Genomic DNA, 15,476 nt, shown 5'->3' on the forward strand with positions numbered 1-15,476 from the left:
GTTTGGTAAAATACACCTGTGATGTCATCTGCTCTAGGACTTTTGTTTGTTAAGAGTGTTTTGATTACTGAATCAATTCCATTGGCTGTATTTGGTTTGTTCAGATTTTCTGTTTCTTCCTGATTCAGCCTTGAAAGATTCTATGGCTCTAAAAATTTACCCATTCCTTCCAAGTTGTCCAATTTTTTGGTATATAGTTATTCAAATTATTTCCTGTAATCCTTTCTATTTCTGTGGTGTCAGTTGCCACTTCTTTCATTTTTGATTTTATGTACTTGGATCTTCACTCTTTATTCTTGAGGAGTCTGGATAAAGGTTTATCAATTTTGTATATCTTTTCAAAGAACCAGTTCTTGGTTTTATTTATCTTTTTTTGGTTTTGTGTTATTCTCTCTTTCATGTTGAGGGGTGACATATGTACAAAAAGGACACAAATGAACTGATCATAAATGACTAGCTTAATAAATCGTCTCTCTCTCTCTCCAAGTGTCCACCACCCCGAGTATTGTAAATATATCCAGCTCCTCAGAAGTCCTCTACGTCCCATCCCAAGCAACACCCCCCAGAGACAACCTCCAAATTAATACTTTCATTGGTTTTTCCTGTTTTTATAGTAACAGACATAAAAATAATAGTCATAAAAAATGTTTTTGAATGCAATAAGATTTTGTAATAAGTCATAAAAATGAAGGAAATCTTGCCACTTGCAACAACATGGATGAAACTCGGGGGTGTTGTGCTAAGTGAAATAAGTCAAACAGAGAAAGACAGATATCATATAGCTTCATTTATATGTGGAATCTAAAAAACCAAATAAAAGAATAAACAAGACAGAAACGAACTCAAAGGTACAGAGAACAAATTGATTTGCCAGATGGGAGGGGTGTTGCAGGGATGGTTGAAAAAAGGGAAGATATTAATATACACAAGTTATCAGACATAAAAACAGTTACAGGAATAAACAGCATAGGGAATATAGTCAATAATATTATAATAACTTCGTACGGTGTTGGTTGGGTACTGGACTTATCAGGATGATCAGTTTGTAAGTTTTTAAAATGTCTAATCACTATGTTATACACCTGAAACTGATATACCATATATGGCTGTATATAATATGCACCCATGTTTTTGGCCCAAACTTTCAGGGAAAAGATCTTTTGTTTTAATTTTTTAATTCAATTTTGTATTTATTTATATTGAGATAGTTGGTTTTTTTGTATTATAAAGAAATTTTAGCATTTATTTTTGAACATATAGTGCAGTAAATTTTATATAACAAATAATTACAAAACACAAGAACAGATATAAGGTATTTCAGGTACTACCCATGTATAACCTGCATCCTTATTGTTCCTTCAAAAATTTGGGCAAAAAGGTATGTCTTATACAAGGCAAAATATGATAATATTATATATAAGCTGTAAACAAAAATAAAAATTTAAATAAATAAAAACTATTTGATTTTTTCTTTTAATTTCCCTTATACCCGTCTGCCTTGTTCCCAAGCCTCTGTTCTCTCTAGTCACTCTCCTTTTGGTTGCTTTCAGTTAGCTTTCATTTCTACCACTGTTCTTTCATTTTAAGAATCTGGTTTCTATAAACTCAGATTTCACTTCTTTTCTTGAATATTGTGTTTGTGACTTAAACTCTTGTTTTTTATAGAAAATTTCCTCTTTTGTCTCTGCACTCCTTCAAGGACAGTCTACTTCCTGAAAATGTGGCTACAAATGTGTTCTTCCTTTACCTCGTTTCCTGCTTCTCAAGATTTGTGACAAACCTAGTTGAAAAAGCTTCTACCCTCAGCCCTCAAGTACAATCTCACTGGTTTAAATAAGAGAGGGCTGATTTTGCACCGTGGTGGTACTTACTACAGGCTTTGTCTAAACTCTACATCTGGGAGCATCCTGCTTCAGTATACTTGCTAACTTGTATTTAATCTTCACCATATTTGATGACTATTCATTATCATGTTCTGGGTTACTCAGATCCCATAATTTCACTGAAAGTGAAGTTCAGGTTTCTGTTTTGTGCTCTCCTTACTGCTTTTGGGTAATGTTCAGGAGAAGAAATCATTTTCTAAATGGATATTTCTTCTGTTTTAAATTTTATTTTTAATAAGAAATTTAGAAACCACATTATGGTTTTAAGACTAACATAGTTTGTATATTTTGGAAGTATTAATGCAGTTTTAATCATTAATAATGTTAAGATGAAAAACCTTTAAATGTTAATTGGCATGTCAAAGGATTGAGTGACATATTGATGAAATATCACATTAGTAAATATAATTAATATTAATTGTCCTCAGACCTAATGTTATTGTCATGTCATTTATTCCTATACATAGAATTACATTGACATATTGATCATCCTATCAGAAAATGAACTTATGGAAAGTGTGGCTTCCTTGACTATAAGTACAATTTAGGAAGAAGAAGAAAAATAATACAGTTATAGGGTGCTAATTAGAGAATGTATGAAATTTTAGACATCAAGTTACACTCTAGGAAGCAACTAAGAAGTTTTACAACAAAAATCTTTACGTTCTAGAAAACAATTGAGAATTTTTTAAAACTAAAATTTTTATCAAGCATGAACTATTTTTGCCATTTCTTGCCTGGGAATATCAGGGTTAAACCGGTGTGTTTTATGGCTTGGTGAAAGAAAGCTAAGAATGGACACAAGCTTTCAAAATGATATCTTTTTCCTACTTCACTCTCAGCTAAAATCATCAAACCAAGCACATACTCTTATGAGCTCCATGAAATCCATTATCACACTTCTTTTTAAGCATTTTAATATACTAGTAGTCTTTTCTGTTTCAGTTATAATTCAAAGAATGCTTTTAACATCCAATGGTTTCCAATATTATTTCTGAAATAAAGTGATTTTTTAAATAAAATGTTCAAAGCTTTGTGGTGAAAAGTAAGTATTATAAATACAAATTATGTGAGAATATTACAAGGTCATGCCAATATATTATTACAATAGAGACTCTCTGATACTTAAAACTAGGGTGTTTGATTACATTTGTTCTTTCTATATATATCAATTAAAATAACTTTTGAGGTATTTTACTTTCAAATGTATAATGTGAGCACAAAATACAAAATTAAAAAGAAATAGAAGAATCCATTCAACTCAGCCTCTCAGCCATTCCCTTCTTCCTACCTGGAGACAGCCCACCGTCTCCAGTGTCGCACAGAGGTCCGGGAGGTAGCCCATGCACCGCACCTTGGAACACTCGTGGTAGACTCCACGTACCTTTTCCGTAACTAGTATTTTTCTATTCCACAACGCATTTTGACAATTACTCTACAACAAACGGAAATGCCTTATTCTGCTAAACTGCTGACAGGTATTGTATTGTAGGAGTGTGTCCTCCACTGTTGTTTACTTGGGTCATTACTAATGATTTGCTAGTAGTATCACTGTTGACATAAATATTCTTTTACATTTCACACGTTTGAGTATATTTTTAGGATGACTCCTGTAGGTGAAACTGCTGGGTAGAAGAGTGTCTTTGCCGTCACTGTTGATAGTGTTGTGACGTCATTTACCCAGAACTACAGCGGGTGTGTCAAATCTGACTTGCACAGTCGGTGGCTGAGTGCTCGTTTGCCCCGAACTCTCGCTGCTGTACTTTCAAATACCCTGACCCTTGTTCATTTAAAAAGCTAAAAGAAGTATCTCTTTCAGTTTTAACTTGAATTTCATTTTTTCTTTTTAATATGAAAAAATAAGCAAAGCTTCCAATGCACCTACTCCTTTTCCCCTTCACTTACCTGAGTCACCCCACCTCAGCTCAGGGCGCCCTCCCTGCAATTTCCGTGTCCTTTCATCCTCCTCGCACAAGAATGCGTGCCAGGGTATGTACATCTACATATCTGCACACAGACATGTAGATGTATGGATACATAGATATAGTTTTGTCGTTTCACTTTTACAAAAGTGTGATCACACTATTTGTTCCTGTCTATGTCTTGCTTTTTACATTTGACAGTAACTCCAAGATTATTGGCTTAGCTTTAATTTATTTTTTCACATGCTACATAAGATATAAATATAAATTATTCAATTATTCTTGCATTTACTTTGCTTTCAGATTTTGACCCTTATAAGTAATGATGCCACAAACATGTGTAGTTCATGTTTCTTTATATACTGAAATCATTTATACTTATTAAAATATAGTAATATATTAATTTACTTATATTGGGATCCATGTCTTAATTCTTTATTTTGTTTTGCTGAATTACTTATCTACTTATTTTTTCTATACCACGTTTTTACTAATATCAGCAAACTTAAAATACATTCTAATTCCTGGAATATAAATATTCTCTCTTGTTCTTTTCTATATATTACTTGGCTCTTCTTGGGTATACATTATTTTATAAATATACATATTTTATAATTGTATGTAGTTACCAAAAAAATCGAGATTCCTATTAATATTCTAGTGAGAATTACCTTAAATATGTGTACTCATTTTGGGAAAGTTAAATCTTATCGTGTGTCCTCCCATCAAAAGCTGGGTTACAAACTTTCATTTGTTCAGACCTTGTTTTATGTTCTTGAACATGTTATAATTTTAATCATAAAGACACCATGAGGCTCCATGATCTTCTTACCAAATTCATCATAAACAATTGTATATTGTGGTATTATTACAGATATGTTAACTTTATATTTTTGTGTGCTAATTTCAAAAATACAAAGTAAATATTGGGTTTTGTATATTTATCTTATAGCCAGTCACTTTACTATATTGTTTTTTTATTGCTGAAAAGAAAACACTCCACAGAATTCCTTCAGTTTTTTATGTGCAGTAACATGTCATAAGAAACTAAAATCCTGCCAAAAAATAAATGAGCTTAAAGCTGTTGCTTCTCTGATTTAACCTCAGGTGACACTACAACGTTGCAAAAGGCTCAGCTGAAACTGCAAGATAATAAAGTGTGTGCTTTCAGCAAGTAAGTTTGTCACAATTGTCATTCAGAAATATGTAACAATACAACTTTCAATTATAGTTTTATTTTATTGTAATTGAGAGATTCTTCCTGCATTGTCTACTTATGGAAATTTAGTAGTGTTTTCTTTTTCTTGATAAATACACAGAACAAAACGGTCATCTTTAAATGTCCTACAAACATTTGAAAGGAATGTTTTCAAGATATAAAGTTCATGGTATGTCAACTAGATGTACTATGCTTATTATGTTATTAAAGTTTTCTCTGTTTTACATGTCTTCTTATTCACTTTGTTTATTGAATTAAAAAGCATCAATTAAAATCTGCTAGTCATTAGGAGTTTCTGTTGTTATTGCTTTTGATTTAAGAGTTTTCATTAACTTTTATTTGGTGCAAAGATATTTATTACTTAAAAGCCTTACTTTGCCTTTCCTTTAATTATTATAAACTTTTCTTTTTCTAGGTTAATATAACTTGCTCTGGCTTTTTCCAATGTGTTGTCTGTTTTGAAAATGATTCCTGTCTTTTTAATTTACATATTCTGAGCAGGTCTTTGCACATGACAGTAATATTTCTGAGTTACTTTGAGATGAGTAACTTATTTGTATGCATATTTTCACACACCATACATGTATCTGTCCATATGTATGTGTACATGCATGTATGCATGCACATATACATGTATCTTCGCTTTTCAGCCAATTTTTCTTTTAATAGAGGAATTTATTTAAACTTAGGTGATATAGAAAGTGGGTTTTATCTTAGAAGTGCCAACATAATTTTCTTATATGATTCCTTTTTATTGCATTTTAAAATATTATATTTTTATGACATTCATTTCTTATGGTTTCTTTGTATATGTTTGTTTGTAAATGATAAACTTAGAATCAGTATTTTCTCACAATTCTGACATCCACTCCTAAACTAAACAAAAGTAATTCAAGTTACATATAAACTTCAGCTTGACTGTGTGTTTGCTCTAGGCCAGGGGTCAGATATCCTGTTTACCTACTCTTTCAGGGAAGAGTCAGAGGTCAAACTGAACTAGCCACACTTAAAAGTTTTGCTCAGGTAGACCATAAATCACACATGCCATATTCCATTGACCAAAATATATTACCCAGCGAAGCCTTACATTATCAGGGCAGAGAGATGTAATCCTACTACAAGATGAAGAAAGAGAAGTATTTCCCAAGAATTATCTTCTGGTGGGCAGATCTCTTGTAGTACAGGCTTCTCCCCACTAGGTGAGAGTTCTAGGAATCCATCTGTATCAGTGTACCAGCTGGCATTGTTGTGAGAGTCTGTGTTTGGCTTCAGTAAATTTTTTTTAAGACTCAGTGTGTTTGCCCATTTCATCATGATGGGTGATTTACCAGCATACCTGCCCACACTGTGCTGAGTATTCAGCAGTTTTTGACCAAAAACAGGATGACCCCATGCCCTACCCTCACTATTCACCCAATTTCACCTGAGTGACTATTTTGTTTCCCTGGATGCAAAAAGTCCTCAAAGCAAAACATTTAGCCAACGTGGAAGAAGTGGAACAAAAAAACAGCAGAAGCACTAAAAGGCATCAAAATCGATGAGTTCAAAAACCGTTTTGAGCAGTGGAAAAAACATCTCAATAGGTGTATTGCATCAAATGGAGAATACTTTGAAGGTGACTGATGTTTAAAGATGTAAGAATAAACACACAATTTTCTATGAATAAATTCCTTTTGGGGGTTCCCCCTCATATCACAGCCATGCTCAATCATTATTTCAGTATTTTTTATGCCAACCAGTCTCTCAAACCCTTTTAGTGCCAAGCTCTTTCGACTTTCAAGATCCAAGTCACATCAAGCAATTCCATAAGTCCTTTCCTAGGGTGTCTCCCCTGTTTTTATTTTGTTTACTCTTTTGAGCATTTACACTTATCACTTACTTTGACATTAAACTATGGCTTGTATCAAACTATAGTTGCTTCCTGTCCTTATGCCTTGTGTTAGGGTAAAGGGCCACACCTTCTTTTGATAAGTGTACACACTAACCATGTATAAAATACAACATAAACAGTACTGAGTGAATCATTCACTACTATTTTGTCCCTTTCATTTCAGCTTTGTTTCTAAAAAGTGGAAGACCAAGCATCAAATCTACATTTATACTATTTCAGCATTACTGTCACTTATTTATCCAACAAACATTTATTTAAACATATGTCTATATCATGTACAATGTCACATATGAAGACGCTGCCGCTGATTCTGCAATATTGCTCGGTGAGCACTGATGTGTGCAGATTTAACAGAAAAATCATAGGATCTGAAGGCTTGTCTACTGAATATATGCATGCCTTTGGGAAAGTAACTTAATCTTTCCGTGTCTTATGTATAAGAGATGAGTGACTTCTACTTGGGAAAGATTATATGGTGTATAGAATGTGCTTAGGACAATACCTGGCCCATAGCATGTGCTCAAACAATCACAGCCATCACTCTTTTCAGCCCTGGGTGCAACTGTTGTGAATTTTTGCTAAGCCTGCATTTGCTCTACTGTAAAATGCTAACTGGGGCTAGTTTCAGCCTGTAGCTATGAAACAGAGTCACTTAGTTCTCCACAAAGAAAACTTGTGATGACGGCCGCAATGACAGCAGTCAAACCAACTCTCCAGTAACAGAGCTTGAGAGAGCTGAGTAAGTGTTGTTTACGTAAAAATCTAGTAATTCATTTGTAAAAATAATTTTAGGAGGTAAGAATAGGACAAGTAAGAGCATTATCTTAATTCCAAAACCAGAAAAAGACACTAAAAGAAAGAATATTATAGGCCAATATTCCTATGAATGTAGATACTAAAATCCTCAACAAAATATTAACAAATGGACCCAGCAACACATTTAAAAAGATCATACACTATGGTCAAGTAAGATTTATTCCAGGGAGGCAAAGTTGGTACAAAATCAATAAATGTAATACACCCCCTAAACAAAATGAAGGATAAAAACCATATAATCATATATCAATAGATGCAGAAAAGGCATTTGATAAAACCCAGCACCTATTTATGATAAAAACTCTCAGCAAAGTGGGAATAGAGGGAACATTCTTCCACATAATATAGACCATATATGACAAACCCACTGCCAGCATCATACTCAATGGGCAAAAATTACAAGCGTTCCCCTTAAGATCGGGGAACAAGACAGGAATGTCTGCTTTCACCTCTTATTCAACATAGTACTGGGAGTCGTAGCCACAGTAATCAGACAAAAAGAAGAAATAAAAGGCATCCAGATTGAAAAGGAAGAAGTAAAACTGTCATTATTTGCAGATGACATGATACTGCATATAGAGAACCCTAAAGATTCCACCAAAAAAACTACTAGAACTCTTACAGAAATTCATTTGTGTAGCAGGATATAAAATAAATATCCAGAAATCAGTTGAATTTTTATACACCAACGATGAATTGCCAGAGGGAAACTAAGAAAACAATTTCATTTATAATTGTATCAAAAATTACCTAAGAATAATTTAACCAAGGATGTAAAAGACCTGTTATTAGAAAGTTATGACATTGAAGAAAGAAAATTAAGAAGATACAAATAATTGGAAGCATATACTGTGCCATCAATAGAAAGAATTAACATCATTACAATATCCATACTACCCAAAGCAATTTATAGAGTTAATGCAATTCTTATCAGGACACCAAATGTGTATTTCCCAGAACTAGAACAAATATTCCAAAAATTTAGATGGAATGACAAAAGATCCCGAATAGCAATAGCAATCCTGAGAAAGAAGAACAAAGGTGGAGGAATCACACTACCTGACATCAACCTATACTACAAGCCCACAGTAATTAAAACAGCCTGGTACTGGAATAAAAACAGGCACATGGACCAATGGAACAGAAGAAAGAACCTAGAAATAAACCCATGCCTTTACAGCCAATTAATATTTGACAAAGGAAACAAGAACATGCAATGGGTAAAAGACCGTCTATTCAATAAATGGTGTTAGAAAAATAAAAACAAATGAAGCAAACAACCAGAACAGGAACAAAATCATAGGTATGGGGGTCATTTGAAGGGTTATCAGCTAGGAGGGGGAAGGGGGAGAATGGGGAGAAATGGTGCAAGGATCAAGAAGCATAATTAGGAGAAACAAATTAGACAGGTGGATGTTAAGAATAGTATAGCAAAGGAAGAAGCCAAAGAACTCACACTCATGACCTATGGACATGAACTAAGGGGAGGGGAGCATTGCTAGCAGGAAGAAGAGTACCAAGTGGGGGAGGGGCAAAAGGGAAAATAGAATGGGGACAACTATAACAGCATAATCAATAAAATATACTTAAAAATACATGGTGTTTCAAAAATTGAATAGATACATGCAAAAAATATAACTATACCATCTTCTTACACCATACAAAAGAATAAACTCAAAATGGAGTAAAGACTTAAATGGTAGACTTGAAACCATAAAAAATCTACAAGAAAACACAGGCAGTAAAATTTCAGACATTTCTTGTACCAATAGTTTGTCTGATATATTGCCTCAGGCAAGAAAAACAAAAGAAAAAATAACAAATGGAATGACATCAAAGTAAAAGGGAGGGAAAGGAAAGGAGGGAGGGAGGGAGGGAGGGAGAGGGAAAGGGTGAGAGAGAGGGAGGGAGAGAGAGAGAATCTGCCTTTGTAGTCACCCTTCCTTTTTCTCAAAGGTGGTACATATTTTAAACTGAGTGGTGTACTCAATCCATCTTATGCCTGTAGAATTTTGGTTATCTGAAAACTTTCTTTCATTTTGTCCGCTCTCTGTTCCATTTAGTCCGAGCTGGCAGTATTTCTGCTGACAAAACATCCTCAGATCCTCGTGGGTCTCCAATGTATATCCCAAGTACTCACTCCATTAAGCAAGATGCTGCTCCGCAGATTTTTCCCGGATAACCTAATTTCTATACCTGGCTTTGGCATAGTTGGTTGAGGAGATCAACGGGTGATGCACCTAACCCCTTCAGCACTAACAAAATGTTGTCCAACCACACCCTGGGTTCTGTCTCCAGAACACACATTCCGGATGGCATATCTTCTACTTTTAGCATCCTCTGCAATCTAAACAGGCTACGAATTTCCCTAATCATCAAGTCTTAGTTCCCTTTGCTTAACAGTTCTTCCCTCAATTTATCTCTTCTCCGATGGGCAGAGTTAAATGGGCACCAAGAAGAAACCAGGCTATACCTTCAACATTTTGCTTGGACTTGTCTTCAGCTAAATACCAAATTCAACACTTACAAGTTCTGCTTTCCACATAACTAGAGGACACAATGCAGATAAGCTTCCCGACCCTATCTGACAAGGTTAACACATTCTAGTAACACATTCCTTGTTCCTTCTGAGCCCTCACCAGTGTCGTTTTCAATGTCGTGTTTTTACTAACAAGTCTGCTTAAGGCAATCGAGACCTTTTCTGTCGTGTTCATCACAATTCTTGCAGGCTCTGTCCATTACACTTCAAAGTCACTTCCACATTTTTCAGTATTTGCTGCAGCAGCACTTTTAGGGACCTAAATCAGTATTCATTGCCGCTCGTGTCTGTAACAAATTACCACAAACTTAGTGGCTTAAAGGAATAGAAATTTATTTCCTTACAACTCCTCAGGCTAAACGCTCAAATTAGTGTTATGGGGCAAATACCAGGGTGTCAGCAGGGTTCCTTTAGAGCCTTCAAGAAAGGATCTGTTTCTTGCCTCTCCCACTTACAGAGCCCAATGACATTCTTTGGCTCCTGGTCATATCACCCCAACTCCTGTCCCATAGTCACGTTGCCTTCTCCTTTATTAGAACCAAATCCCCCTCTGTATCATTCTTACAAGAACACCTGTGATTATATTAGGGGCCCCATTAGATAATCCAGGATATATTATATCTACCATCATAAGATGCTATGGTGGAATGAGCAGCCAGAGCAGGGAAAAAGGCAGGACCCTCACCATTACAATCTAACAAAGAACTTAATACGGGAGGCTGGAAGCAAAGGCTCACACATTGACCCAGTATCCTGAGCCTGGTCCGATAAAGCTGCCAGGCGTCCCGAGCAACACAAGTAAACTAGGAGAGCGCAGGAGGGCGCAGCCCTCAAAGGTCTGTGTGCGTCATCTGCACCAGCTGGGAAAAGGAAAACCTTGAGACTGTGTATTCATCCCCAGGCCTGGAAGGAGGAAGAGATGGGGGTCTACAGAGCCCAAAGAAAGGGGCCATAAACAACTTTGGTTCACTGCCTGCCCCTTGTCACATATGCAAAATGAACAGATAGGGTCTAGAGCAAGATAAGGACTCAGGCTAACAGACCCCCACTGATACCTGCATGTAGGTAGTCACGTCTCCTCCGGAAAACTGGCACCACCTTTACCCGTCAATGAAAATGCAACTCCACCCATACCCCACCAACTATGTAAGTCCTCAGAACAAAGGACTCTCTTCTCTTGACCTCTTCTCTTGGCCTCATGGCTGTCTTGCCACATGGGGGACCCCTGGCCAACCAGCCTCTGGCAGGGATGGGGGGACCTGGCCACCCTTTTTGGACATCTGGGTGCTGGCCACCTGGCCTCTGGCCACCCTACTTCTGCCACCCCTGCTCCAGCCACCTGTGCTTTGCTTTCCTATTAGAACTTAACATTAACAAACTTTGCTTGCATGCTAGTAGGCGCACTGGCCTGTAATTCTTTACTGCGTTGGTGAGAAGAACTGAGTTTCTTGGGAGTTTCTCCCGTAACAAAGATACTTACTTAACTACATCGATAAAGTCTCTTTGCCATATAAGATAACATACTCACAGGTTCCAGGGGTTCCGGGGATTAAGACATTAAGTATGCTTATGGGCCACTGCTCAGCCTGCCACAGTAAGTATCATAAGTACCATCCTACCTGCTCATAAGTAGCTAAGAACAGGACAGCCCCTGATGCCAGTTAATTTTTATTCTAATACTTTCTTACTTTAAAAAATATATCATTTAAGGTCATGCAGATAAAAAGAATGACAAGAGCAGGCGAGGCCGAGAGAACAGGGCAGGAAGTAAATCCAGCCCAGGAAGCATGCAGAAAGCATGCAAATGTAACCTGGTGTGAAAAACCAAACCAGAAACGGCAGAAAGTCTCAAGCCTGAGCAAAGGCAAGAGTCAGATGTGTGGGCAGTAAGGAGCCAGAAACAAGGTCTTAAAGTGAAGAAATTGTTGTATCAGGCAGACAACCTTCTCACTCTTTTATTACTATGGCTTATTTAAATTCTGGGAACAATAAAATCAACCATTGGATCAGCAAAGCTGAAATGGAGAGTGCAAGGTGAGAAATTAAAAAGGAAAAACTAAACCTCTTTATGAATAGATAAACTTCTAGAATACCAAAAATCTACTAACTTTCCTTTTGAAATTCTCTAAATTTACTATCTCCTGCTTCTTGAGTCAATGATAATAAAATTCTGGTTCTTATAGACCTCAATGAAGCACTACTTATCTGATTTAATAATCTCTAAACAAGATTGTATTTATAACTTGATAAAAATGTATAATCTCTTTCCCCATCTGTTGAACCTCTATCCCTCTGCTTTTAAAGAGCTGTTGAACCTAGCATTTATATCTGATATGTTCTTATATGAACATAAATTCTTAGTGTTTTATGAGTATTCCATCTTGGTTTTTCAAATATGAATACAGATTGGCCATATTGTTTCTCAGAACAGATACTCACTGTCTTTATGTGACCATTTAGCATCTGTCTAGTGATTAGAGTACAATCTCTGTATGTCAGTCATAAAAATTTCAAACTAATAGAAAGTATCTGTCTATTCAAAATAGACATTTTGCTATGTTTCCTCAAATCCCAAAGCACATATTTAAATAGTTCCATAGACTGCCCTGGCTGATGTGGCTCACTTGGTTGGAGCATCATCCCATCACTGAAAGCTTCAGGGTTCAATTCCCAGTCAGGGCACAGAGCTAGGTTGCAGGTTTGATCCCCAGTCCTGCCTCATATGGAAGGCAACCAGTCAATGTTTCTCTTTCATGTTGATGTTTCTCTCTCTCTCCCTTCCTTTCTCCCCAAGTAGAATGAAAAAAAAAAATTTCTCCAGTTAAGGATAAATAGTTTCATAGATAGTAACATTCTACCTCCAAATAATTGAAATTGTAAAATTTGGGGCATTATAATTGTGTGGCTCCATGAGAATTAGCCAATAGAGGGTAGTTGCTGTTTAATAAATTTTTAGCATTATTTAGCACAGCAATTCGTTACTGCCAAGTACCATGATAACTGAATTGCTTCGAATCCTGTTCTTAGGAGTGGGTAAGCGTTTGGGGTCAGCAGAGAACAAGAACAGGAGAGCGTCCGGGTGGGGGGTGAGGATGTGTGTGTATGCATATGCTTCTGTGTATGTATATTTATGAAAGACAAGTCTGCAGGAATCCACTTCTCACATAAAAGAAATTGATTTTGAGTAATAAAATATAAAGCATTCCAAAGGGAAAATGATTGCTAAATAACCTCAGGAAATACCCAAAGGCATCACTTTCTTGCTCTCTAGTTTCACTTTATTTCCCCCTGTATCAGGTCCCTGAAAGCATAGGCAAGGTTTAAATGATAGGAGCTCCCCTTTATCCACAAGGGGTATGATCCAAGCCCCCCAGTTAATGCCTGACACCACAGACAGTACTGAACCCTATACATACTACAGTTTTTCCTATGCATACCTACCTGCCTTTGCACTCAGAGGAAGCACTTTATCACTTCTCTTAGCAGGTCCGAATTGCCAGCATCACTATGCTTGTGCTTCGGGACCACTATTAAGTAAAATAATGGTTATCGAACACCAACACAATCAATCTGATAAGCCTGAGGGCTACCAGGTGACCAAGCCAGCGGTAGTTTGGACAGTGTGGATGTGCTGACAAAGGGATGGTTCGTGTCCCATGCAAGATGGAACAGGACAGCGTGAGATTTCATCATACTGCTCCGGATGGCGTGACATTTAAAACTTAGGAATTGTTTATTTCTAAATTTCCCATTTAATCTTTTCAGACAATGGTTGACCATAGGGAACTGAAACACAGAAAGTGAAACCTTGGATGAGGACACTGGAAATTTGCAATTTCCGTTGCATACTTTTCTTTTCACCCCTGAACCACAGCCGGCTGAATAATAGATATAACGTTTCTTTCTTTCTTTTTTAATGAAAAGCAACAGCTGGCAAATTGTTAAACTGTTAGGAAAATTCTAGCAAAGTCATGTTAGTTTAAGACAATGCTAGCTGACATAAATTTGTCACATTAGACAGAATAAAAAGACTAATGGAAATGTAACAACAGAAGTAAAAAAGATCATTGTGCCACAGTAGGATCTCGCTGTGGGCTTGGACCGTAGACAATAGATCTGAAATTGCCACTGGCAAATGGCATTAAAAGGGAAAGAAGAGTCCCTGCAAATGGACCCCTGCTGATGCATTGCCCAAACTGTCATTCCATGGAACCCCAGCACAGACACTTGTAAAACACCGAATGCAATTATTTCCTGTTTTCTCTAGTTACAATTTGAAATGTCAATCTGCATAAACTGCAAAGCAAGCATAGCTTAGAGCATGTTTTTCAATGTATTTTCATCATTTCCCTTTGAGCTTATCCCATCATTTATATAGCAAATGGCTTTTCTTTTTCATTATATGAATGTGAGTGCATATTACCCAATAACCAGAAAACGCTGAAGAATAATGTTGGTGTTTTGATACATACAAAGAGAAGGGATTTGTGAAATTATCTTTTTGTATATTATTAGCAGACTGCTTTTAAACTAAAATGTAAACATCAAAATTTAATGAACTTAAAATCAATAACAGTTTTCAGTTTACCAGAATGTTTCATATAACATTAATTCCTTTGAAAACACAATTATTTATTCATTTACCCAAATAAAAACTGACATAACCCTTTGGAGTAAAATCATGCAGAAACTGCAAAAAGTAAAATTAATATCAAATTACAAATATCAAACTCTTAAATCTGTACGTGCAATCAATGAATCTAAGTTGCTATTGTCCAGTGGTCGATGCCTAAGCAAAAATTATTTTTTGCTGTCAGCCAGTCCCTCCCACTCTATCTCACTTTTTCTGTTTCTCCACTTCTGTCCTCTCTTTCCTGCTCCTTCCATCACACTAGGTGTATGTGCGTCTGTGTGTTTGCGGGTGTGCGTGCACATACTTTTCCCAAGTGCTTCCTGATTTACATGTTTAATTCTGGATTTAAACCGAATTAATTGCACATTATCTACCCCTCCCCCAGCCCTTTTCTCTTCATTCTGTAATTGATCCGTTCCCCTCTCATCTGATGCAGTTATCCTATCTGGGCTTCACTGAGATTAACTAGCAATAACGACAGATGGCCACAGTCCTGCCCTGCTCTACAACAGCTAGTGTCACCAGTCATTCTCTGTGTCCTACTCTAGGCCACTGACATTTCCCTGAGCAGCC

Source organism: Desmodus rotundus, chromosome 1 (assembly GCF_022682495.2).
Source record: "Desmodus rotundus isolate HL8 chromosome 1, HLdesRot8A.1, whole genome shotgun sequence".
Lineage (NCBI taxonomy): Eukaryota > Metazoa > Chordata > Mammalia > Chiroptera > Phyllostomidae > Desmodus > Desmodus rotundus.